At 42.7% G+C, this 25,977-nt stretch overlaps 1 protein-coding gene and 1 long non-coding RNA gene across 12 annotated transcripts in view; one reads left to right on the forward strand and one right to left on the reverse strand.

Annotated features, from left to right (window-relative positions):
• PLEKHA7 (pleckstrin homology domain containing A7) overlaps nt 1-25,977 on the forward strand; it is a 208,063-nt gene that overhangs the window by 49,683 nt on the left and 132,403 nt on the right. The gene's annotated exons all lie outside the window — the stretch shown is intronic.
• On the reverse strand, nt 2,921-25,971 carry LOC309605645. Its single transcript, XR_014231471.1, has 2 exons — nt 25,772-25,971; nt 2,921-24,441 (listed from the first exon to the last, which is right to left on the reverse strand). It is a non-coding gene; the product is annotated as an uncharacterized lncRNA (long non-coding RNA).

The raw sequence follows: 25,977 nt of genomic DNA on the forward strand, positions 1-25,977 counted from the left end.
GAAAGAAACTCTTTTTTTTGTCTCCTCGAATGAAAGACTCTAGCCTCTAGCCTTCGGTCTCCCTGTTGCTTTTTTGATAGTTTTATATCTTCTATCAAAGCCATTCTTTGGTAGGGGTGACTAATGCTGCTTTAAACCATGCAAGGTGATAATACCTCACATGACACAAAGGTAGCGCTTAAGAAGGTAGCACTTAAACCTGCCACTTCCGTTGGGATCATCTGGGCTGTTTTTGCTGAATCTTTCTGTTCTTCAAGGGCAACGTAACTTTTGCAGAGACTGGTTAAACTGCTTTAGATTTAGTTGACAGGGCTGGCCAGTGCTTGTGGAACTTGTAGCTGCGAGAGACCTCAGGTAAAAGCTGTTGTTTCCTGTCCTCATCCATGTGCAAGAAGTGCCAGCGTAAGCCTGGCTCTGAGGTGCTCTGTGTAGACAGATTGTGGATTAGGCCTTAGCCAGGAGCAGACTTCATGGAGAGACTTCAGATCTGCAATATCCAAGACTGCCAGGATGTTCCTTTATCCCTGTCACAGACCTGGATTAGGTGTTATTAAAATGTGAGCTACTTTTGACTCTTACTGTGGCATTGTGAGCATGGGATCATTGAAGGGTCCTTGGCTGATTCTGTGGGGAGAGAGAGAGCGAGAGTGAGTGCACAACACAGAACGAGCTGATGGGAGAAACACCGAAGTGAGGTCTAAGCTTTGCTGTGCCATTAATTAGCTGTGTGACGTTGGGCAAGACATGCTACCCTCTAGGAATCAGGTTGTCTGTACTTTAGGTGGGTGTTGACTTGCCCTGGGCATTAGCACCCCTTCAGAATTGCACTTGCTAGACCATCATTGATGACTCTTCCCCATACAGTGCCTGGGGCAGAGTGAGCCTTAACATGAACAAGTTTGGGCACACACATGTGCACACGCACACACACACACACACACACACACACACACATACACATACATTTCTCTGAGCTACTCCCTTATGATGATAGAATGTGCCTATTTGCCTGGTCCCTATGGAAATTATCCAAAAAGAATATATTCCTACAAACTAGATCACTGGGTATGGTTTTCCCCCGACCCTGCTTTCTAAGTGGCTGTGTATGTTCCCTGAAATCTTCCCTTTTCTAGATGACTGGGTCTCTAACCATGCCTCAGTCATTTTAGATCCCTTGTGTGGGCTCACTAGGCCTACCTTCACTTGATATAACTGGGAGCAGTCCTTACAGTTCCATCCTGCTCCCTGACCACCATTCTAGAGCTTTCTAGAGGTAGTCTTGACTGTCTTTTATGGTCATCATAGACTGCTGGCTCATGTTTGACACAGCTTGGAGGAAAAAAACCTTCGAATCTATGTAGATCAGTAACTTTCTTTAAGCTTTATTGATTCTGAGCTTAAGTGTATACATTGTCTTCTCTAATAGTCTGTAAACGACTGACGTATTCAATTAATTCAAGCATTAACTGAACCTCTGCTGTGTGCCAGACACTATGCTAGATGCTAGGGAATCAAAGACAAGTAAATCATGATCCCTCAAGATGCCCCAATCCAGTGGGGATGAGCAGATACATAAACAACTGCAATGGGACAAGTGTCCTCTTGTGGATTTGTATAGAATGCAACAGGAACACAGAGGGGAGGGCAGTTCATTCCATGGATAGGCTCAATAGGAAGCAACATTGAACTGGGCCTCGAAGGATGGGTAGGATGTTGCCATATGGATGGGTAGGGGAAGAGTATTCTGGAAAAAAACTTTCATTCCATTCATTTGTTCAGCAAGTCGCTCCTTCTAGTCTGCCACAGTTCAGGCACCATGGTTTGTTAGTTTAAATTTTCTTCTTTATATTCTCTAGGGTGTCTAGCATAGTGCTTTGTATGCAACAGTTGTTTGGGAAGTATTTGAGTAAATTAAAATCCATCTGATAGGTAAGGGAAGTAAAAATTACTCTGACATTGGCAGAAACTGAATTTCAAGTGAAACAATGTATATGGAAATAAAGCATGAGACAACTATAAGGTGTGTACCTAATATTTACCTCTCTTGTTAGCTGTTTTTATTTTGTTCTCTTCCCAAGAAATTTATTTGGAGGATTTCTGTGACCTTTCAAGTAACTACGGCATTCTATAATTATTAGTTTTTTATTCTGTGCTCTGATAGTGCTGGATAAAAGAACATTTATGGTGATGTTTTTATTTTATTTAATGATTATTTTGTTATTGTTCAACAAAATATATAGGGTGAGAAACCCTACAAATCCCTCTTAACTTGTGGAGGTACCTCATCTTTGTGTTAAGTTTTCTTCTTACCTACTGAAGCCCAGAACTTCCTTTCTGACTTCTCCAATCAGTTTAGCTTCCTGTGGGTCTGAGGGGTTATTTTCTGAACTTTATATAAGTTTATGTTTGGTGAGTCAACTTTCTGATCATGATAAAGGCCAAATTATTCTTTTATAAACCTTTGTGATTTGTCACATTCCCGTCTTTCCAGTTTCTTGAGGAGGAAGAGAAAGAAAAGTAAGCGCCCTCTAAATCTGCTTTGCATGTTCCTGCAGAGTAAGTAATAGACTTTTCATTTATTTGAACAAAAAAAGTAAAATAAAATAAACACAAATTAGAAAAACATTGTCTAATCAACCAGGTAAATTCATCTTTAGGAGGTAACTTAAGTTGTGCCCTTAAATGCAGTACTATTTATTCAAACACTAAAAGTTAACCAGTAAAGAGCTCTGATGCAAACTTTGTCAGTGTAAATTCTTCTGTCTATTTTGGTGCAAAAATAGAACATAAAATGAAATCTTATATTTCAATCATGTGACCAAAGGTCTTAGTTTATTACCATTCTGAAGAGCCCTGGTCCTCACCATTTGGTCAAGCTTATTAAATTTTTAAATTGGGGTGGTGTGCATAATTGCTCTTATTCTTTTTTTTTTTGAACTGGCAGGCTTCCTGTAGATTACAGTCACTCTAGAACTCACAAGACCTTTCTGATAATTTTCTTTGATTTCTCCTTTAAAATTTTATTTATTTATTTATTTTTTGGCTGCGTTGGGTCTTCGTTGCTGCACACGGGCTTTCTCTAGTTGCGGAGAGCGAGGGCTACTCTTTGTTGCGGTGCGCGAGCTTCTCATTGCGGTGGCTTCTCTTGTTACAGAGCACATGCTCTAGGTGCATGGGCTTCAGTAGTTGCAGCACATGGGCTCAGTAGTTGTGGCTCGTGGGCTCTAGAGTGCAGGCTCAGTAGTCGTGGCGCATGGGCTTAGTTGCTCCACGGCATGTGGGATCTTCCTGGACCAGGGATGAAACCTGTGTCCCCTGCATTGGCAGGTGGATTCTTAACCACTGCGCCACCAGGGAAGTCCCTCTTTGGTTTCTTCATACTCATATATTCTTACATTCATTTAGTCATTTAACCAATACAAGGCATTTAGCTGATTACTATGATGAAGACCAAGGTTTAAGAATAGTCTATGAGAATGTATAATCCAGTGGGATCTAATAGTATCATCTCCGTGCCTCTACATAAGCTGTTCCCTCTGCCTGGAGTGCCCTTTGTTTGTCCCCTCTTGTGCGTGTGGTAACTTAATCCTTAGCCTTCAAGGCATAGCTCAAACCTCCCTGTCTTGTTCAGGGCAGTGGATCCCCCAACCTTGGCTGTAGATTCCTAGAAAGGAACCTCAGAATTATTGCAGAGGTTCAGCAAATTCACATGGATACTAAACATTATCTGCAGACTGAATAAACAATATGTCATTTGTCAAAAATATTATTTTTCAAATGTATGTAGATGACATTGTGAAAAATGAAATTAAAATATTTGAATTTAATTAATTAAAATGCCTTACTGAATTCATAGTAGCTCTTTGTCCTTTTGTATTTTTACAGTAAAAAATACTAAAGGTATAACCATTACAGTGGAGGTCTATGAATTTTTTAAAGTTAAAAATCATTATTCTTACTTGCTCTAGTTAGGGTTATGTTTAGTTGCAAATGATAGAAAACCTGACATAACAGAGACTTAATTAAAGAAATTTATTTCTATTTTACACAAAAGTCTGGAGGTAATCATCTCAGATCTGTTAGATTGGCCTCAAAAATCTCCTGGTCCCCAAGAATTCTAATTTTGCTCTAGTCTGCTCTGCCATCCCTAGTACATGGCTTTCATTTCAAAGCTCAAGATGGCTGCTTGAGCTCCAGACATCCTGTCTGTATTCCAGAAAACAGGGGATAGGATCACCTTCCTACCCACCCCCACCCCAAACACACAGAGCTGTGTCTTTAGGAACATCAGGGGAAATCTTTTTACCAGGAAGAAATGGATCCCTGGAACCTTCTCCAGAGTGGGCATCTCTTCGCATCATTGGTGTGGGAGCTCTTCCTCCATCCCTTTGAGGGCTACTCTCCCTTAACCTGAGATTTCACCTGTAATGGTAGTCAGGGCCATGCCCACTTGTTCTCCATTGTCTCACCTCACAGATGCTAAGGCATGGCCTATAGCAAAAGGAAAAACCCTTCTCAGCACCTGGAAAATCATTCTTAGTTCTCTGCTCTCCCTCCCTCCCTCCCTTCTCTGTGGCCCTCTGCTTCCACTCACTCACTCTAACCATTTGCTGTCTGGCTTTCACCCTCCACTCTGAGATCTGCTTGGCCTCCTACTCACCAAGTCCAAAGGCTATTGTCAGGCCTAATTCCCCCCAATCTTTATAGAGTTTGACGTTAGTGACCAGACTGTCTTTCTCAGAACCTCATTTTGCTGATCATTCTGAATGGTCACCTTCCTTTACTCTCTATCTCCAGTTTGGTTGCTTTCTCTCCTCTGAATTTTTATGGCTTATGATCGCCGTACTTTGATGGCATTTGCTACTTTCTTTCTTGTACTTCGGTTTACTTTGGTGATTTATACTTATCTTTTAACTCCTGTGCCAGACTCTCAGGGCAAGATCTGATCCTTAACTCTCTTCTTTACTCCCCCAAGTGCCGAGGACAGGCATACAGTGGGCAGTCAGACATTGCAATAAATGAATGAACAAACAGTTTTCGGGGGATTTGTTGTAAGTTAACTGCATAGTCATGTTTCTCAAAGTGTTTTCCACAGACCGTCTACATCAGATTCATGTGTGTATAATGAGGTATTTTTTTTTAAACGCAGGTTTTTAGGGCCCTATCCAGATTTACTGAACCAGAATCACTGGGAGTATGGTTCTGGAGCCTGCATTTTTAACCCCCTCCCAGGTGAATTTATTCATATTGAAATTTGAGAACTCCTGGTTTAATGGATAGTGAGCCAATCTTAAATGCATTTCAGCTGCTAAGCATGAATGTCTTCTAGATGAAGTCTGGAAGGTGAGCATGATCCTGTCCACTCCTTCCCACCTGTGGGGGAGTTGAGGCTTGGGTGGAACGCATGGCTTTGGAAAGTAATGAATGGGAGGGGAGCACAAAGGAGGTGAGGGGGTTACCCTGAACCAGATGGACAGATAAGGCTTGCTAAGTAGAGACGAGGAGAAGGTAATGAGAAGGGTGCTTGGGGGCTTTCTGGGAGGAGGAAACAGCGTGAGCAAGGCATGGAGGTGAGAAATCCAGAGTGTGGAAATGACAAGGGATCTGGGTTGGCTGGATGGAAATATACAAAGGGAAGCACATGAAAGACTCAGGTCATGAGGGCTTGAACACCATACTGAGGAGTGGTGACTTCCTACCCTAAAGGTGATGCTGAGGAAGCGGGAGTGTGGGCATCTGTGTGGACCGGTCACCTGCAGGGCCTGCCTTTCTCCCTCTGTGTTAAGGATATCCCTGGGGACTGTGGAGGGAGAAAACGTTGGGAAAGGGCTTCGTGGAGAGGGCTGTGGGAAACCTGGAGCTCATGATCAAGTCCTAAAACACTTCAATCCATGTTTTATTTATTTATTTATTTATATTTATTTGGAGTATAATTGCTTTACAGTGTTGTGTTAGTTTCTGCTGTACAGTGAAGTAAATCAGCTATATGTATACCTATATCCCCTCCCTCTTGGACCTCCCTCCCACCCCACCCCCCCCATCCCACCCATCTAGGTCATCACAGAGCACTGAGCTGAGCTCCCTGTGCTATACAGCAGGTTCCCACTAGCTATCTATTTTACACATGGTACTGTATTTATGTCAAACCTAATCTCCCAATTCATCTCACCCTCGCCTTCCCCCCATGTCCACACATCCGTTCTCTACGTCTGCCTTTCTATTCCTGCCCTGCAGATAGGTTCATCTGTACCATTTTTCTAGATTCCACATATATGCATTAATATACGATATTTGTTTTTCTCTTTCTGAGTTACTTCACTCTGTATGACAGACTCAAGGTCCATCCGCATCTCTACAAATGGCCCAATTTCATTTGTTTTTATGGCTGAGTAATATTCCATTATATATATGTACCACATTTTCTTTGTCCATTCATCTGTCGATGGACATTTAGGTTGTTTCCAAGTACTGGCTATTGTAAATAGTTCTGTAATGAACATTGTGGTACATGTGTCGCTGGGTCATATGGTAGTTCTATTTTTAGTTTTTTAATGAACCTCCATACTGTTCTCCATAGTGGCTATATCAATTTACATTCCCACCAACAGTGCAAGAGGGTTCCCTTTTCTCCACACCCTCTCCAGCATTTGTTGTTTGTAGATTTTCTGATGATGGCCATTCTGAGAGGTGTGATCCATGTTTAATGTGAAAGTGTATCTTGTTTCAAGTGTCTGTGCTTTTTTTTTTAATCTTCTCCAGCTCCTGTGAACTTGCTAGAGGCTGGTGTGTGTGTGTGTGTCCTTCATCCTGCCTCACAGCTCACCCAGCCGTGTGTGTGTGTGTGTGTGTATGTATATATATGTATATATATATATGTATTTGTGCAGATGCTGTCCTACTATTTTCCTTTCTTCTCATTGCTATGACTGCTGTCACCTTCCTGGTGTGAGGGAAATAGAGGGCGAGGCAGTGTGATACATTCAGATATATTTTTACAGCCAGCTACTTGAAAATACAGTAGCCTCTTCAGTGGTCACCACTGGGGCTTACAAATGCTACAGCTCCTCAGGTCCTGTGGGGCCCTGGCATCTGTATGCTTTACAAGCTCCCAGGGGAGCTTGTTGATGCTGATGTAGCTGCATTTTGGAACCATCAGCGCAGATGACCCAGTAGCTTTGCCCTTTTACCAAGGGATTAAGGACCTGCGAATTCCTCAGCTGGGATGGGTTTTTTTTTTAACTTGAGAATGACTCCTTCTTTCTCCACTTTGATCAGCAGAGAGGAAAGTCCATCACCGAGCAGAGAGGTGGCTGAGGGAATGTTCCCCCAGGTCTCCTCTGCATGGTGGGTGTGTGTTGCCAGAGCCTGAGTCTAACAGAATGCTCATTAAGACCCACAGCAAGTTGGGGCCTGTCAGTAATGAGTACTCTTTGCTGTTTTCTACAGAAATTTCACTTCACAAACTGATTTGCCTTCAAATACCCTGATTTGCCATTCTAATCAGGCACTGAAGTCAGGCTTTTGGGCAGGTTTGTGGCGCCCTCTGTGCATCCCGATGCTGTGAACCTCTTGGGAGACACTTGAAGTGAGATTCTTTGAACACATCAAAAAAGTCAACACAAACAAACAAAAATCCCAGTGATTCCTAACCCTTAAAAATATTCAGTGTTCAATTTCAAAGTTCCTGTCCATCCTCACTTTAAGGTTGATCCTGCCTTGTGATGTGAAGTGAAGAAGGAGGGTTTCACACTTTAAGAGGTGGAGGGGTTGGTTTTCAGGGTTTTGGCTCCGGCGGGTGTCCAGTCCTCTTCAGGCTGGTTATCCAGTGACTGTACTGTTTGGGAGAAGGTCCTGGGAGAAAACCTGGAAGCCTCAGCTTTGGGCCCACTGGACTGTGGCTCAAGTGGGTGCCAGTTCCCTTTCGGTCTCTGGCAGCAGCCAGCAGCTGATGCACCCCAAGGGGGAGAGTGTGGGTGGCGCCACAGATGGTTCCTGCTGCCCCCGTGAGGAGGACTCTGGAAAGCGAGCGACATCCCGATGGTGGAGGCTCTGGCTTTCCTGTAAATGAGGAGGCCAAGGAAACCACCAGGGAAGGAATCAGGCTGGTTCTTGTCTGTGGCTTGGTCATAAGCAGACAGGGATGGCCCTTAAGGATACTCCCTTAAAAATAAAGCCAAATACGCCCGTGAACTAAATGAGAGAGCAAAGTAGGGATGTCCTTTGAGCCAGAGAGTGAAAGTACAAGACTTTGTAGGACTTTTGCTCCTGATCACGTCCCTACTGGGCCCATGGTCCAGCCTTTTCCTAGACCCAGGTCCCTGATTCCTTTGAAATTGCCTTTAATATGACCTTTGCTGAAGCAAGCCCTCTTCCCTTCAGATATGCTGTTTGTAGGGCCAACCCTGCTCCCTGCTGCCACATGTCCCCACACAGCCCCTCACCTCTAGATAGTGCCAGATACTCCTGGATCAAAGTTTTTATCCTGTCCCCTTCTTAGAAACCATATGGAGCTTCCGTTTATTCAGCTGATAAAGTCCAGTGATCTAGATCTCCCTCTTCTCCTATCAGGCTTGTATCCATCCATTCGTCCTACACTTACCAAGTACTACAGGGCTTTGTGAAGTTCAAGGGTACAGAGATACGTGTGACAGGTGTATAATCCTTAAGGAACTCTCAGGCTGTTGGAGAAGGCAGACAAGAGTCAAGTACAGAGGCAAGTTTGGTGAACTGTGGGATAACAGAGGAGGAGCACCTGTGTAAAAGTGAGCTGAATCTGTTAATGGCCATCCAGTGTTTGTAAGGTCAGAACACACTAGATGCTGGGAAGAAATCTAGTGATTTTTAGTATTAGGAAGAATAATGATAATGAAGCTTTTGCATTATACAGACCTACTTCAAACTAAGCTTGATTCAAAGTGTGAACTCTTCTGAGCCTCAACTTCCTCATCTGTAAATTGGGTGAGGCATAATAATGGCACCAACCTAATAGGATTGTTGTTTAGGTTTAAATGAAATAATGTATATTTGTGGAACATAGTAACTGTTCAATAAATATTGGCTTTTGTAATTGTTATCAAAGTCAGAGAAGAAAATTTCTCCAGGATCCTTGGAGGGAAGTCACTGAAAATGCACAGAAAAACATCTCCAACAATTTGCTCAGCGTGAATCCAACAAGTCTTATGAACCTGTCTGTTGTAACACGCCTCAGCATAAGTGAAAGGAGTAACTCCAGCAGTTCAATTCATCAGTGAAAGGAGCCTGCTGGGTGAAGAGTAACACGCTGTTTTATCAAGTATGGATTTTGCACACTGGATTTTTTTTTTTTTTTTAAAGGAGAGGCATTTTAATACCTGTAAGGTGATTTGGTGCAGTTGTTCCCAAAGATAGGCAACATCAGAATCACCTGGGAAATGTCTTTAAAATACAGATCCTTGGGTTCTGCCTTTCTGCCCTACCCCAAACTGCTCCAGTATATCTGGACAGGGCCTGCAAGTCTGTGTTTTAAATAAGTACCTCCAGGTAATTCTCCTTTGGGGCTCAGTTAGGGAACCCAGGACAGAATCAGGACTCTGAGGCTAAGCCCTGGGCTTAGTTTTTCCTGGTGCTGCCTCTGTCTACTTGGGTGACCTCTTGGTCACTAAGGCTCTGGTAGTCCCAGGGTTATCAGGCATGGGCATCTGATGAGATGGTGGGTGAGAACACTTCTATGTGGGCTCAGTAAAAGTAAGGGATTATCATTCCTATTTATTCATTATAATAATCCCTTTTTCCCAGTCCCACTCCTTCCCTAATGATTGAATCAGAGTTACCACTGCAATACAACAGATCTTTTAAGCCTGCAGTTGATTCTCATAGGATTTAATGATGTAAAATAAGTAACAAAGGCCTGTGCTTTGGCCTAAGAGCAAATTCTCTGCCGTTAAAAAGCCTCTGATTCTGAGCTTTGGTCTGTCTGTGGAGGGGAGACCATGCCAGGCATTTATGATTGGGACTTGAAAGCTTGAGGTCTGTGCTATACTAAAAAGGTAGCCACTAGCCGCATGTGGCTGGTTAGGACTTGAAATTCTCCTAGTCTGGATTGAGATGTACTGTGAATTTGAAATACATAACAGATTTATTTTTAATACTAAAAAAAAAAGTGAAATATATCAATAATAACTTTTATACTAATTACACGTTGAAAATGATAATATTTTGGATATATTGAGTTAAGGTATATTATTAAAATTAATTGTACTGGTTTCTTTTTACCCTTTTTAATATGGCTGCTAGAAAGTTTAAAATTGCATATGTGGCTCGCATTATATTTCATCAGACACTGTTGCTTTAGGTTTTAAGTCAGTGTTGGGGGCCAGTTCAAAAAGTTCATGGTCTTTACCCTGCAAATTCAAAAGCTGGGTTTTACTTCTTTTTTTTCTTTTTGGCCACGCTGCATGGCAGGCAGGATCTTAGTTCCCTGACCAGGGATCAAACCTACACCCCCCTGCAGTGGAAGCGTGGAGTCTTAACCACTGGACTGCCAGGAAAGCCCCATGTTTTATATTTGAGGTGACCATCCAGAACAGTTATTCTGAATCATTTAACTCAACCTTGAATATTTGCGGTATTATTATCACTGGTGCTTTTTTTTTTTTTTTTGTAGTGGGAATTTCATGAAATTTGGTCTGAAGGGCATTTGTGGCTTATCTACTGTTTTAAAAGAGAGTCTTCTAACATCTCTAGGAGGGGCAAGAAGGAAACCTAAGCGAGAAATTGCTTTGCTCAGATTGGATTTTTATTGCAGAGCTGCAAAGCCAGAAGACCGCAGTTTATAGTGGACACTGCAGTTCATTTTTTAACTGTGGACTTGGGATGAAACTGCTATGAAATAGCAATAGAAGCACTGCTTACCCTTTTTCCTAATCATTTTTGGCCTTTCTCTAGCCCTCCGCTTTCTCTTTCTCTTCCCCTGATATTGTTTGGTGATTACAGTGTGTGAGGCCCAGCCAGGCATTCACACAGCGAGACTAAGAAAAGCAGATTTAGCTCCTAAGCAATGGCCAAGTTGGAGTGGGCACTGGTCACTGAATTTCTCCCTAAATGGCAGCCTTCCTGGGAATTCAGACCATTTTCTTCATCGCCAAAGTGGCAATGCTAAAACCTCTTGTGTCTACCTCATGGTGGGATTATGAGAAGTAAAAAGGAGAAATTAAAAGGCAGGATGTCCACGTGACTTCCCTGGTGGTCCTTGGTTAAGACTCCGAGCTTCCAAGGCAGGGAGTGTGGGTTTGATCCCTGGTCAGGGAACTAAGATCCCACGTGCCCCACAGCATGGCAAAAAAAAAAAAGGAGGGGAGGGGCAGGATGTCCAGGGTACACAAATAGTTAATAGTAAAATCCTGGGAGATCAAGGTCCCCTGCCATTTACTGTTTCTGTGGCAAACTGTCTCCCTTCTGTAGGCCTCAGATCTTTCTCCTATTATAAACTAAGGGAATAGAAGAGTTCAATATAGTTAAAAGGACACAAAGTCTCACCCCAGATTGAATACCAGTTCTGCTACCTACTAGCTGTGTGACCTTGCGAAGGCTTCTTGACCTCTCTGTACCTCAGTTTCCTTATCTATAAAATGGGGACAATAGGATCTGTTGTGAGGTTAATTGAGCTAATACCTGGAAGGTCCTTAGAACAGTGCCTGGAAGATAGTAAATACTCTATGAACATTGGATTCATTCAGTCAACAATATTTTTGAGTGCCTTTTATGTGCCAGGTGCTGTTCTAAGCACGAGCCACAGCAGTGAACAAAGCAGTAAAACTCTCTTTGAGAGAGGTACTTTTAGTAGAGGAATTCAAGGTATATTTATTAAGTATAATCAGAGTATGTCACTACCTTAGGGACCTGCATGCACAGTGCTGCTTTATTTTATTTACTGGGTTTTTTATTTTATTTTATTTTATTTTAGGGTTGAAAAACACTGACAGTCCTACAGTTCACAGTTTTTAGCACCTGCCTGTATATTTCCATTTACAATGATCTCACTACTTTTTTGTGAGACAACTGATTTCATTACTGTGCAACTTTAATTGTTGGAAGCCAAAACTGAGCCAGATGTTTTTTTTTAATTTTTAAATTTTATTTTATTTATTTTTTTATACAGCAGGTTCTTACTAGTCATCAGTTTTATACACATCAGTGTATACATGTCAATCCCAATCGCCCTATTTATTGGGTTTTGACAATGAGTCTATTTTTTTAAAGTTTTCTACTGCTAAACAAAACAAAACAAAGCAAATACAAAACCTTGGGTTTCATTCCTAGCTCACCTACCTCTTCACTGTGTGACCTTGGGCAAGTTATATTAACTCTCTAAGGCTTCATTTCCTCATGTATAAAAAAGTTATACTATCTTTTTTTTTTTTAATTTTTATTTATTTTATTTTTGGCTGTGTTGGGTCTTTGTTGCTGCACGTGGGCTCTCCTCTGGTTGCGGCAAGCGGGGGCTACTCTTCGTTGCGGTGTGCGGGCTTCTCATCCGGTGGCTTCTCTTGTTGCGGAGCACGGGCTCTAGGCGCTCGGGCTTCAGTAGTTGTGGTGCGTGGGCTCAGTAGTTGTGGCTCGCAGGCTCTAGAGCACAGGCTCAGTAGTTGTGGTGCACGGGCTTCGTTGCTCCACGGCATGTGGGATCTTCCCGGCCCAGGGCTCGAACCCGTGTCCCCTGCCTTGGCAGGTGGATTCTTAACCACTGTGCCACCAGGGAAGCCCTATCTTTTTTTTTTTAAAGTTATAATGTCTTCCACAAAGGAGAGTGTGGGCATTCAGTGTTATACCAAATGAGACAATGCTTGTAAAGCTCGTAGCATGTTTGACTCGTAGTAAGTGTTCTCTAAGTGTTAGCTATTTTTGCCATCACTTCTAGTTTTGGAGATTCTGGAAGTCAGTGGTTGTAAAACTGAAAGTTCCCCAGGCTGGTGTAAGGGAAAACTGAATCATGTTCTCCTGTGATGCCTCTCTCCACGGGCTAGGTGGTTCAGGAGTGCCTTGGAATCCTTTCTTTTTAGAGAAAAATAGAGATCCAGAATTTCAGTAGAGGTTCCCAAAGATGGAGAAGGTTTTCTTGAGAGGTAAGAGGTAGGAGTCCCTCATCATTGGGGTTGTCCAAGCTAGACAGTCAGCAGGGATGTTGTAAAGGGATGGTTCTTGGGTTCGTTGTTTTTGAAGACTGCTTCCAGCTGAGTTGATGGAGCCTTTGTTTGGTCATCAACATTTGGTCCATCTAGGTAAGGAAACCCTAGCGAGGGGTACCTGATCATCCCAACACCTTGGGGCGCCCGTTTCTAAAGGGCAGCTGTGACTTCAAGAGACTTGCTGCCCCACCCAGCCAGGAGGGGCACTCACCCTGACATTGCCGCTAATACTTTTTCTTCTGAGTGTATTTATTTCTTGGACACAGGTGCTAGGGTTGAGTCGGAGAGAGGCATGTCACTCCTTTACCACATTGTTTATCCAGAGAGTGGGGGTACCTGAGTCTCAGTGCCATACTTATCCTTAAATTCCCTTTTCTGGGGATGGAGTAGATTGAAATGACTTCAGAGCCAAGTGGCTAATGGAGGAGCACACCTATGTCTGGACCACTCGGCCAGCTCTGGGGAAGCCACAGCCAGCTTTTAATTTTGGTTTCAATCACTCCTCCATTTTGTTTGCTACCTTGGACTTGCCTACAGGAAGTGAAAAAGCAAAGGGACTGTGTTCTCTGGATTCATTTGCTCTTTTCTTTTTTTAACGATAAACAGCTTATTTGCTTTAACAGAACCATTTCCTGAGCATCTACTGGTACAAAGCACCTGTGCTAGCCACTCTTCTTCCGTTCCTTCAGAGTGCCTACTGTGTGCCAGGCACTGTGCGAGGGCCTGGAGATACGGGGCTGAGCAAAGATATAAGTGGTCCTTCTCTTGGAAGTTATAGCCCAGAAGGGGAGAGGGGCATTGAGTGAGTAGTTCTAAGGTCGTGATTGTGAAGGGGAGACAGACCCACGCAGGCTGTCTGAATGGTGGCTCTTCCCTACCCTTCTTGTCCCAGCCTCCAGTGGCCCTGGCTTCTGTTGGCGCATTGTCTGAGCTCCTCGGTTTCTGACTCACTTCCTATGGCGAAGTCTGGGTCTCATCAGATCCCGGGTGTCAGTGAAATGCAGCTGGTCTTTGTCGCCTCACCCTGGTCAGTTACCTCTGTACAGGCAGCTCAGGGAAATCCCTACCCTTCACCCCATACATGCCGCCTGCGCCAGAGCAGCCTTTAACTCTTCATAATCTTTGCAGCAGTACTGGAATCCTCTGGCTGGGAATAGAAGGAAAGCCGGGAGGAGGGCTAAGAGTGACATGGGGTATGTGTTGCCAAGCCAGCTGGTCTGGGAGAACATGAGGAGAGAGAAAAGGAAAAACCAGTGTCCTTGAATGAGCTGCTTTATGAGAGTGACTTTTTTAAAAAAAATAGACTGTTTTTTAGAGCAGTTTTAGGTTCACAGCATAACTGAGCAGAAGGTACAGAGATTTCCCATATCCCCCCCACCTCCACATGTGCACAGCCTCCCCCGTTATCAACATCCCCCGCCTGAGTGGCACATTTGTTACAATTGATGAACCTGCATTGTCACATCATTATGACCTGAAGTCCATAGTTTACATTAGGGTTTACTCTTGGTGCTGTACATTCTATGGGTTTCGACAAATGTTTAATGACTTTCAGAATGTATCTGCAGTGTTTTAAATTTAGATTTTGTGACTCCTCTGTGCAGTGTTCCCTAAACTTCAGGCATTCAAACTTTAGGCATTCCTGTTCCACCTCTGCATTTTTATAATAGCCATATAAAATTGACTCACTTAAAAAAAAACAAATAAGTGATTTTAAAAAAATGATTTTATATTCATATTTATTAGCCTTCATAGTTCTTAGCTACATTATGTATAACTATTATTTATAGCATTTATATTTTTTCAAGTGTTCTTGCCGCACTGCCATCTCAGGTACCCTCAGGTATTTATTTGCTCCATTCTTGGGGAAATTCTGCCTCCGAAGTTCATGAATGGACTTTGAGAAGCTTTTTGAAATCCCCTAAAACTGGCCAAAATTGTGTTTATGTCTTTTTTCCTGGGGGAGACAGTTCAAGTTTTCATCATGTAAAGGGGGCCAGGACCAAATAAGGAGAAGAGCCACAATTTGCAGTTCTTGGAATTATGCCTAACTTTCATTTACAAAGATTTCATCTTCCCAGGAAGTGGAGTAGTTTTCTACAAAAAATGGACTTTTTACACATAAAACATCCTGTTTTGTTTTTTTTTTTTAATGAGGTGCAGATAAACTGAAAACTGGTAATGGTCTCTCCCACATCTCCTCCTCATCTCTATCCTGTTTTCAGCCTTTACCATGTGAACGTTAATTCATCATTAAGAGGAGAGTGACTATTTTCTGATCCAGAAATCATGACATATGGTCTGATGAAGAATCTATGTGTATATATCATGCCTTTCAGAGGTATAAAAGGAAAAGTCCAGTTATATATTTCATGAGTTGCCTTTATTAAACAGAAAATTGCAAAAAAAAAAAAAAAAAACTTTTTAGAAAGAGAGGGGGCACCTATCCTGGAATATCCAGAATGTAGGTTCACTGTAAATATAGGTCATTGAATGTTTCAGAGAAAAATGAGCAAAAGGAAAGCTGCTTGTTAGGGTAGAAATATAACGTGATAAAGTGTCTCTGAAAAAAAGCACTATTGTGCTAGATCACTCAAACCACAAGGAATGCACTGCTTATATAAAAGTGGACCAAGCCACATGTCTTTCTCTGCCTCTGGGGTAACACACCAGGCGGGGACACAAAGGGCAAGCTTGTTAATTCTTTCCAGCTCAGCCCCTTAGCCTTAGAAAGAGTATTAATAAGTCTCTATTTGTGTCCTGTCTCCTTTCACCAAGGATTCATGAATAATAGATACAATGATAAAATAGAAATAGGAATTTGAAATCAGGACTAGGGAAAATATAAGTAAAAAGAAGAAGACAAACCAAGGGGGATGGGAAGAGTGTAAATATGCATGCATTAAGGGTCTGCATTACTGCTGAGCTTCACATTTGACTTGGAGCTTCCCGGTAGCCAAAACAAAAAAGGGAAGAGAGTAGGTTTTCTGGATTTTACTGTTAGAGAAGAAGAACACCCTAGTCATTAAGAGGAAACTAAATGCCTCCTAGTTTGTTCCTTTAAGTTAAATTTCTTACGTCGAGCCCACTGAGGGTATGGAGAACAGTGTCCTCTAGCTTTCTTCTTTGTCTTATTAAGTCCTCGTCATCCTGCAGCTCCTCAGACGGGACTAATTTTCTCATTTCAGGTGGCCATGTTACAGATGGCCATGGAACTCTCCTTTGTGGTACTTATCACAGATGTACATTTACATCTACTAATGAGATTATTTTGAAAGCTTGTCTTCTCCACTAGGTTTTAAGTCCCATGAGGCCAGGGCCATGTTGTCTTCAGTGCTTGGCATAATCCTGGCACACTGTGAGCCCTCGGTACATACTTGTTTGAACAAATGAATAGGCAAGAGCAGCCAGGGATTTTATGTGATTCTTACAGAGCTCTCACAGAAAATCAAGGTTCTTTCAAAGGTACAAATCTCTTGTCCAGAGAGCTTGACTACCATAGTTCTCGCAGTATCTCCAAGTTCATTTAACTCCACTGTACCCTTCAGAGATTGTTAATAATAATAACTCCGGGGCATTGTGCACCCGCTGTAAGTCCAGTCCTGTAGTAGGCATTTGGTACACGTTGATGCTCGTCCTCCCAGATGAGGGAAACTGAGGCTCAGGGGAAGTGGAGGGCTTGCCCAAGGTCGCATAGCTGGTAAGAGTCAGAGTGTAGGCCTCTCTGACACAAGTGCATGCTGTTTCCTTTCTGCCTGCTGTGTCTGAGCCTGAGCCACAAGTGTCTGTGTGAGTTATGGGTTCTTATCTCTTGGCAATTAGAGCTGCGCAGCAAGGTATTTCTGGCACAGGCCGTTGCTGCTTTCTGACAGCTGTTACATTCCGGTCTCTCTTGAGTTGGGGAAAGAAAGCCCACACCTAGGGTTGGCCAAGGCAGTCTCAGAACTCATTTGTCCTGGCTTTTGCACACAGAGAATGTGTTTATTGCTCTTGTCACAGTGTCTTCTGAAGTGCAGGCGCATTAAAGTTGAATATTATTTTCTTAAAAGTCACTAGGGGGACAGGGAGAAGAGAGGCACAATTAGGGTGTCTCAGGAATAATTGGATTCGCCCAGTGATTGGGAGAGTGGAGGCAGGAAGTGACAATATGCCAGGACATAACGTTTGATGGTGCGTTTGATTCCAAATTTGTCAGGCATGTATTTTTAATTACTTTGTGCCTGTTGCCTGTTGTCATTCTTTTAATAGAGACCTAATTTTTAGAATGGGATTTATTATTATATTAAACTTTGTCTATTCCGCAAGGCTGGCAAGTGGGAGATTCTTATAGCTCAGTGTTGCCACCTACCGTGTACTGCATGGAATGTCAATCTTCAGAAAATTAGAAGGCAGTAAAACACATTTCAAACTGCAACAAGGCATAATTTGATCTGTCTGTTCTTCCACAAGGTTACAAGTCCTCAGCGTGCGCCTTATAAGCATCTGTCATCACTGTGTGCTCTAGAGTGCGAACATACTGGTTCCAGCGACTTCTGGTGATTAAAAAAATAGCACTTTTCCTTTGCTCCCTTGAGGATGAGCCTCCTCAAAAACATTTGCTGCCTGCACTTGGGGATCTGAATAATTGCTATATTCAGGTTTATGTTAGAGAGTGTTCCTGAAGAAGGCATTTAAGGGGATGCTTGTAAATGTCCCACTAGTCTCAGTAAGGATTTTGGCTCATGCAGTGATTTAGAAAACCTAATAATTTTTATGTCTCCAAAGTTGTGTTCCCAGGCTGCTGGCTATTTCATATTCTAAAGCTTGTTTCTGCATTTAGAAGGACACGAGAGAATAGCAGTGGGCATTGACATGCCTTTACCTCTCTATGCCAGAAAATGACTGACAGATTCCAGCTTTGTTTGTGGTTAGATTTAGATTGAGTCTTATTCTGATTTCCTTCAGTGGCTTTGACAAGTCTTATTTGGAAGATGAAGTAGCACAGTTATTGAACTAGCATCCTGTTGTTCCTAGTTTGAATGGTAAGAGCCACAAAATCATCCATACAGATATAGGACATAAGATTTCACCCACTTGCCCTATAAATTATTGGTCAGGCATTTAGGGACAAAAAATATGAAAAAATGTAGGTGCTAATTATTACCAGATTCTCTCTCACTCTCTCTTTTTTTTTAAACAAGAGATCAAAATTTTTAAGGGTTTTACATATTAATTAGGGCATTTCCTCCCCCTAACCTCCAGTTAATATCCATGGTAAACAACCTTTATTGATTACATAAATCTGAAAGTTTAGTATCCAGGAATGTCAAGACTGTGCACTATTTGTTTATTCATCTGTTGCTTTATCCTGTTACACAGTGGATTCGAAGCAGCTTATGAGAAAGGCATAAAATATGAATGAAGAAGAAAACAATCAGCACCAGCAAGAATATAAATTATACTAGGAGATTAAGCCTAAGGAGACAGGAGAATGAGAACAGCCTGGTACTATTTCTGTTAAGCTAAAAAGCCACTTCATTGGACAGGTTGGTGTAGCCATTTTTTTAAAGCTGCTTGGAAGCTGCTCTCAGTTTTGGAAAGCTCTGTGTAAACATGGGCAGCTTCGTGTTCCTGACATTTCAGCTGAACTTTAAAAATTGCCTTTCTTTTCCTTCCAACCTCTACCTGACCTCTAGCACACACCCACTTCCTCTGAGCCAAGGTGGTGTCAGTACTGAAAGTATTTTATCAAACGAGGTTGCTATATTTCTGGAAATGGTGTAGCCTGGAGGTCAGCTGGGCATTTGGGAAGCCTGAATGTGGGAGGCTATTTTGGAAACCCTTTTATTATTATCACACCCTGGCCCTTGTGAGCAATTCCAGGGACTCGCACCCGTATGGGCTTCGATGATAGGAGGACCGAAAAAAGGAGTGTTGAAGTGGAAGAGGGAGGCAGAAGTCATTTTCTCACAAGCTGGCAGGATGCCCGATAAACTTCCTTCCACGGCTCCTATTTCCAGCCTCTCCTCTAGGACCTCCAGCCTCTGTTGCCTTCCGGGGATCTGGCATGCTGGAGGTCATCTTGAAAGAATTCTGTCTACATAGGCTCCCAGGAAGCTAGTTTAGAGGATGGGGCTGGCATGCAGACTTTACTGGATCACAGAGGGCAGGCTGGGCAGGGTGCTTTCAGCCTCAGAGCAAATTGTAGTCCTGTGTTGAAATGCAGCTCTGCCTTGGCTTATTACAACAAACCAGAGGTCCGTAGCTGGAAGAGTCCTCCTCTTCCACCCTCACAAATACACATACACTAAGTAAGGAGTCACGTGATGATGAGATGCCTCTGATTACAATTCCAGCCCTGACCTTTCCCCTGAGTGGAGACTGACACAGCTCACTGCCTTCAGGACTTCTCCACTCAGATGTCTAATAGACACCTCAAACCTAACAAGTACAAAACTGAGTTCTTGGTTGATTTTAATGCCTCCCCGCTCTGATTTTTTTTCTTCCCCAGTCTTAATCATCTCAGGAAACTGCACTGCCATCCACTCTGTTGCTCAGATCAAAAACTTGGGAGTCTTTTTTGCTTGTCTGTTTCCTGCACCCCTGTCATAAATCCCATCAGTGAGTCCTGTTGGCTCTGCTACCAAGACATTTTGCACAGCTGAATCCCCCTCAGCATCTTCTCTGTTGCCGTCTTGGTCAGCCCCCACCCTCTCTTGCCTGTACTCCTGCAGTAGTCTCCTTACCTAGTGTTGCTAGTTCTCCCTACTTCTTTTCAAAGGCAGTAGAGAGGCATTGCAGTCAGACCATCTGGGTTTGCATACTGGATCCTCCACTTATTGTGATGAGCAAGTTACCTAATCTTTCTATGCCTGGGTTTGGTGTCTGTAAAATCGGGATGATAATAGTACTCATATAAAAAGTTTTCATGGGACTTTCCTGGTGCCGCAGTGGTTAAGAATCTGCCTGCCAATGCAGGCGACACGGGTTCGAGCCCTGGTCTGGGAAGATCCCACATGCTGCGGAGCAGCTAAGCCCATGCGCCACAACTACTGAGCCTGTGCTCTAGAGCCCACGAGCCACACTACTGAGCCCACGTGCTGCAACTACTGAAGCCCACGTGCCTAGAGCCCGTGCTCCGCAGCAAGAGAAGCCACTGCAATGAGAAGCCTGCGCACTGCAACGAAGAGTAGCCCCCGTTCGCCTCAACTAGAGAAAGCCCGCGCGCAGCAACGAAGACCCAATGCAGCCAAAAATAAAAAAAAAATTTTTTTTAAGTTTTCATGAGGATTAAAAGAGATCATACATGTAACATTCTTAGGACAGTTCTAATGGCTTGTCCCCAACCCCCAAGCCATTCTCCAAATAGCAGCTACAAAAGTCTTTTAAAAAGGCAAATCAGATCATGCCTCTTCCATGGCACGATCTTTTCTTTTAAATTCTTCTATGGTTCCTATTGCCATTTGGAAGAGAATCTAAACTCTCACTAGGTATTACACGGCCTCCATAACCTTCGCTCTCTGACTCCCTAGTTTCCTCTTTTACCGCCCATCCCACTGGTCACTGAGTTCTAGCTTTACTGTCCTTCCTTCCCAGGAATGCGCTTGGTTTGTTCCCACCTGGTCTCGTGCTGGAAGTGCTCCTCCACAAGATCTTAGTTTAAATGCCACATCTTAGGCTTTTCCTGATACATACTGTGAACCACCATTTCACTCTGTCACATCACTGTTTTATTTTCTTCATAGCAGACATCAATCTCTGAAATTATTTACTTGTTTGTTATCTGTCTTTTTGTCCCTCTGTCTCTTTTGTCACTACTGTATCACCTGTGCTGACAGTGCCTGATTTATAAAAGGCCTTAGTAAATGTTTATCCATTGACTAAGTAATGATAGCTGCCAATTATTTAGTACCTACTATGTCCCACACATTTTCACAATTCTTTATTTCTTCCTCATAACATTAAGGGGATAGATTTTTTTTTAAACCCATTTTAGAGTTGAGCAGATAGAGTGACTCAGAGAAGAAAAAACTTATCCAGGGCCACACCGCTGGCAAGTGGGTGAGCCCAGATTTTTAACTCATGTCTGGCTGAGTCTGTGCAGTTTTTTGGTGATAACACTAGTGAATTTAGGGGGTTTATACCTGGCTTATGAGTACAAGGTGAGACTAGACAGGTATCAAAATTTCACTATCCTCATTCTTCTAAAAGGTAACAGTTTTAGAGCACTTCCTATGTGCTAAGTGCTTCCTATTTTCTTTTTTTCTGGCGTTCTTCATCACGCCCTAGTTTTGTTACAATTTTGTTGAGGTTTCACAAGATGTATCAGTTGTATTCATTCAGCTTCCATTATGAATTGATTCAAGTCCAGGAGGGTTCAAGTCCAGGAGGGTGACACCTGCTAGAAGGTAAGTGGAGCCAGGTGCGTTAGGCCCTCCTGGCCTTGTAGCTTCACATTTCTCAAAGTGTGGTCTCTAGACCACAAACAGTGACATCACCTGGGTTGTTTGCTAAAATGCACATTCTTGGGCTCACCCTAGACTTGTTGCATGAGATTCTCTAGGGGTGGACCCCTGGCATCTGCTTTTTTACAGTCAACCAAGGTTATTTTGATTAAAATGGATGTATGAAGATCACTGGTCATAGACATGTATTCTAGCTAATTAGGTGTTTTGTGATTTGGTTTTGTTCTTGATTTTTAAAAGATGTGTAAAGCTGTATATTTGCTTATTAATTATTCATTTTATCAAAACTCATTTGCATGGCTTTTAGTCTCTGACCATGGAGCAAGTAGGCTTTTTTCCCATTCTTAATGACTCTTAGGCTCCAAGTTCCAGACCCAAGTTGGCTACCGTGGTCAGTGTGTTCAATGTTTCCTGCTTGGGTGAAGCAGGGTGCCTCATTTTTGTCCCTGAGCTGTTGCCTGGCTGTGTGTGGTGGGGGAGGGGGAGGGGGAGGCTGGTCTGTTCTCAAGGGGGCTGGATAGTTGAACAAGAGCAGCCCTTCTTATACACTTGGTCCCATTAAAATTATTTTTTAAAATCAAGTTTGTTCTTGTTACCTCCTTTCCAGAAACAATTCTGGAATAATCAAAATTCCCAGATCTTCAAGTCTGTGCTTCCCTCCCCTCTGTTTACTCTCTAAACAAAGGCCCCATGTTTTAATAGATGCCATAACAGTAAAATTAACTTTATTAGACTCTAGATAGATTTAAAATGTAACGTAATGGCATCTCTGTCTGGCTTGGAAGTCATGTGCTTCATTTTGAGCAGAGAATGAAGTTGCTACGCCTGGTGGGGGATTTAATGATTATTGAATTTAAGTGGCCAGATAATATGAGCATTCCTCATCTTTAGATGCTGCCCTGATGGTTTTTGGCTATTGTGTATTGAGAAACCTGGGCCTCCAGCTTGGATTTTTCATCTAACCCACCTTCTGTCCTTGACTCAGGAGTTCATGAGTTATGCCACAAGAGAAAGTCAGCACAGTTATGTTTCCCACCTCACATCCTTCATCTGGTTTGTGAGCACTCTAGGTTCTCAAAAAGCTTGACATATGAGGCAAATTGCAGCTTACTGCCCTTGTGCCAAAGAACTCACAACTAGCCAGCTCCTTCTCTTCCCAAAAGTCCTAGCATATACTTTCATTAAATAATAACATGCTACACTGAGATACTACTGTTCGCTTTATCCTAATGCTTTTATATCCACCCTTAAAAGAAAAGTAGAGCCTTTATTAGGCTATTTAACAGAGGGGAAACTGAGGCACAGATCACTCATCGGTTACTGGCTGAGCGCAGTCTGATTTATGGCCTGTCCTTTTTCTGCTGGTCCTTGCCAGTGTGCTTGGTGGCACCATCAGGTCTGGGAAAAGCAAGCTGAATAGTTTTTGGTCCTCAGGACCAAAGGTGTATATGCCTTATATGTTCTCAGCTTATTAAGAACCTAGAATATTTGGTAGAGAGTTTCATGGGTAGGAGATCCATTAGCGGATCGTCATGGCTGCTTCATTTTGGACCCTTTAGTCTAAGCTTCTAAGCATTATTATAAGCACACCCCAGGAGGTAAATGTAAAAATAATTTTCTTGCCAGTTTTTCCTGTATGGTATCCTAGCGACAATGTACTGTCTGTCCTTGGGTATTGGGGCACCAACTGGGGCAGTACGAGAACTTGGCAGAGAGAAGGCATGTGAAAGGCATGGTCGGAGTCACCCCTTTGAAAGTCAAGGCATAGTTTCTTTTATCTTTTGGAGGGGTTTTAACCCACTTAAGCAACATTTTATTTTCTGATTACGAAGGTAGTATGTATTTATTGTCAGACCACTTGGAAAACACAGAAAATCCCAAGGAAGGAAATAAAAATCAACTCTAATTCCAGTATTGTTAACATTTTGCTAAATATCCTTCTGGTAGTCTTTTTTTCTGAACTGTCATACAGTGATGAGGTTCTAAACTCAGAATGTAAGGGAAAAGAATCCCAAAGTCAAGATTACCCTACAAACACCATGGATAGTAAGTTTTATGCACTCTAAAGTTTGGAAACTATTGAACTAGACTCAAGGAAAGAACGACTTAAAAAAAATCTATATGAAATGAAAAGTCTGGGGGAAAAACCTTTCTACCTTTAAGATTACTATCAAATCCCTAATGGTAAGTGGATGGCGGTGGAGAATTTAACTGTGTTCTTGCCTGTCTGTAAGGTTTATTCTGTTCTGTTTTAATATTAAACTTCTATAACTTTCATATGGGTTAATAGATTTACTTGTGAGGATGACAAGCCATAGTGACGTCACGTTTTGGTCCAAGGGGTAGGTTCTGAGTCATCCTAAGAAAAATGAACACAGTACCGTTCCACCATAGGTGCTTACCACCCCTCTCAAACCTATACACAGACACATGCACACACAATTGGGATCATTTGTCTTGTAACCTTCATTTTGTTTTATTCAACAGTAAATATTCTATATATTAGGTTTAAAGTTGCATATATTCAGTTGCAAAGATGTACCACAGTTTATTAACCAATCATTTGCTGTTATAAAAATCCTTGTGTATAAATTTTTGTGTTCATCCATAATTATGTCTTGAGGATAAATTCTTAGATGGAGAATTGATGGTTCAAAGGATAGTACATTTTTAAGGCTTTTAAATCATATAGCTAATTTGTCCCCAGGAACATTATGTGCTTCCTTCAAAGTGTCTATTTCCCAGCATCACTGGAAATTATCATTCAAAAGAGTCTTCCACAGCATGCCTTTTGGATGACCTACGGCTTCTGTTCATTGCCTGGCCAATTTATCCTGGAAAGAATAAAAGAAATGAGGCTGGAGATGATAAGTGCTTGTGGCTAGGTTCCTGTTGGAGGAATGGGGACAGATAACAGGAAAAGGGGGAGCTTGGACACCATTTCTTTAATCCTGCTTCCAAGTTATCTTCAGCAGAGATCTTTTAATGGTGAATACTTAAAGGGAATATATAGCTTTAAAAGCACATTCAATATTATAATTTTTGATTTGGAAAATGATTTGATGTCTTGTCATCATAGATACTACAGAACAGGAATGACAGTTGTATGTTTATCCAAAAGGGAGTATGGTTTAAAAAAAAAAAAAGTGTAGAAACACTGTTCTAATCCAAACCCTCATTTCAGATAGAGAAACTGAAACTAGAGAGTTGGAAGGGATTTCTTTAGAGCCACACAGCCAATTGATGATGGAGTTGAAGCCAGAGTGAAGGCTCCCGACTACCTGTTCAGAGCTCAGTGATGAGGTGGGCCAGCCTAGTTCAGGGGGAGATGAGAAAGCAGACATAGGGCCTCTTTGGACAGATGGCCAGGCTCTCTTCCAGGGCCTGTAAGCTGCCTCACGCCCCTCCTGGACAAAGACCTAGGTGTCTCGGGCATGGCATTTCACTGTCTGCTTGATTATCTCCACGTGTGAATGGGAGCAGACCTACACTTTAATAACCAGGGTCTTTGCCTGAACTTTGCCTTCCCCTGGATGACTTCTCTTCATTCCTCATCAGCTCAACTGTCACTTCCGTAGGGAAGCCTTTCCTGACTGCCAAGATAGTTTAGGGTACCTGTGTGCATTCTTGTAGCACCTCTTATCTTTAATATCCTTGTCACAATTATAATTACCTTGCTTTATTTTTAATATCTGTCTCAGCGACTAGACTATCTTCTCTATGAGTGTAGGGCTCTATGAGTGTAGGAATGCTGTTTTATCTTCTGTTGGTCCTGGCATATACTAAGCCTTAATAAATGCTCGAATGTTTGACTATTTGGATGGATGCTAATGAGTGAATTAGAAGTGTGTGTGAGCTGCTGGGTGGTGCTGTTTTTGATTGCCTGCAGAACCAGGAGAGCTGTCCCTTATTGCCAAAGGCATTGAGAGAAGAGAGAGAGAAAGGAGACCCAGTTGAGGCTGCTGGTATAGCCACAAGCCAGAGGGTATGGTCTGCTTCCCTGGGTGCCCCATTGCGGCCTCCTGGGTGGTGGGGTCAGCACCCACATCCAATCAAGCATTTATTACTGGCTTGGCAGAATCAGCCCCGGCAATTTCGTAGAGGTGGTTGGAGAGGAGCCTCCTTGAGTCATTCTGAGGAAGAGAATTCAAGGTCAGGACTCACCTTGGCGGGGAGAGGACAGCAACCCAGGTCACCTGCGACCTGGTCTTCACAGTCGATGGGCGCTTGCGGCAACGGCTGTAAGGTCTGCTGGTGGCTGGCTGGGCGCCAGAGCAGCGCTGCTGTTAGGCGGCAGGTCCTGCCCCCTCCGCCGGTTTCCCCCCCACCTCCTCCGTCTCCCTGCCCACTCCCGCTTGCAGCATCCTCTG

Source organism: Balaenoptera borealis (genome assembly GCF_965194805.1).
Source record: "Balaenoptera borealis genome assembly, chromosome: 11".
NCBI lineage: Eukaryota > Metazoa > Chordata > Mammalia > Artiodactyla > Balaenopteridae > Balaenoptera > Balaenoptera borealis.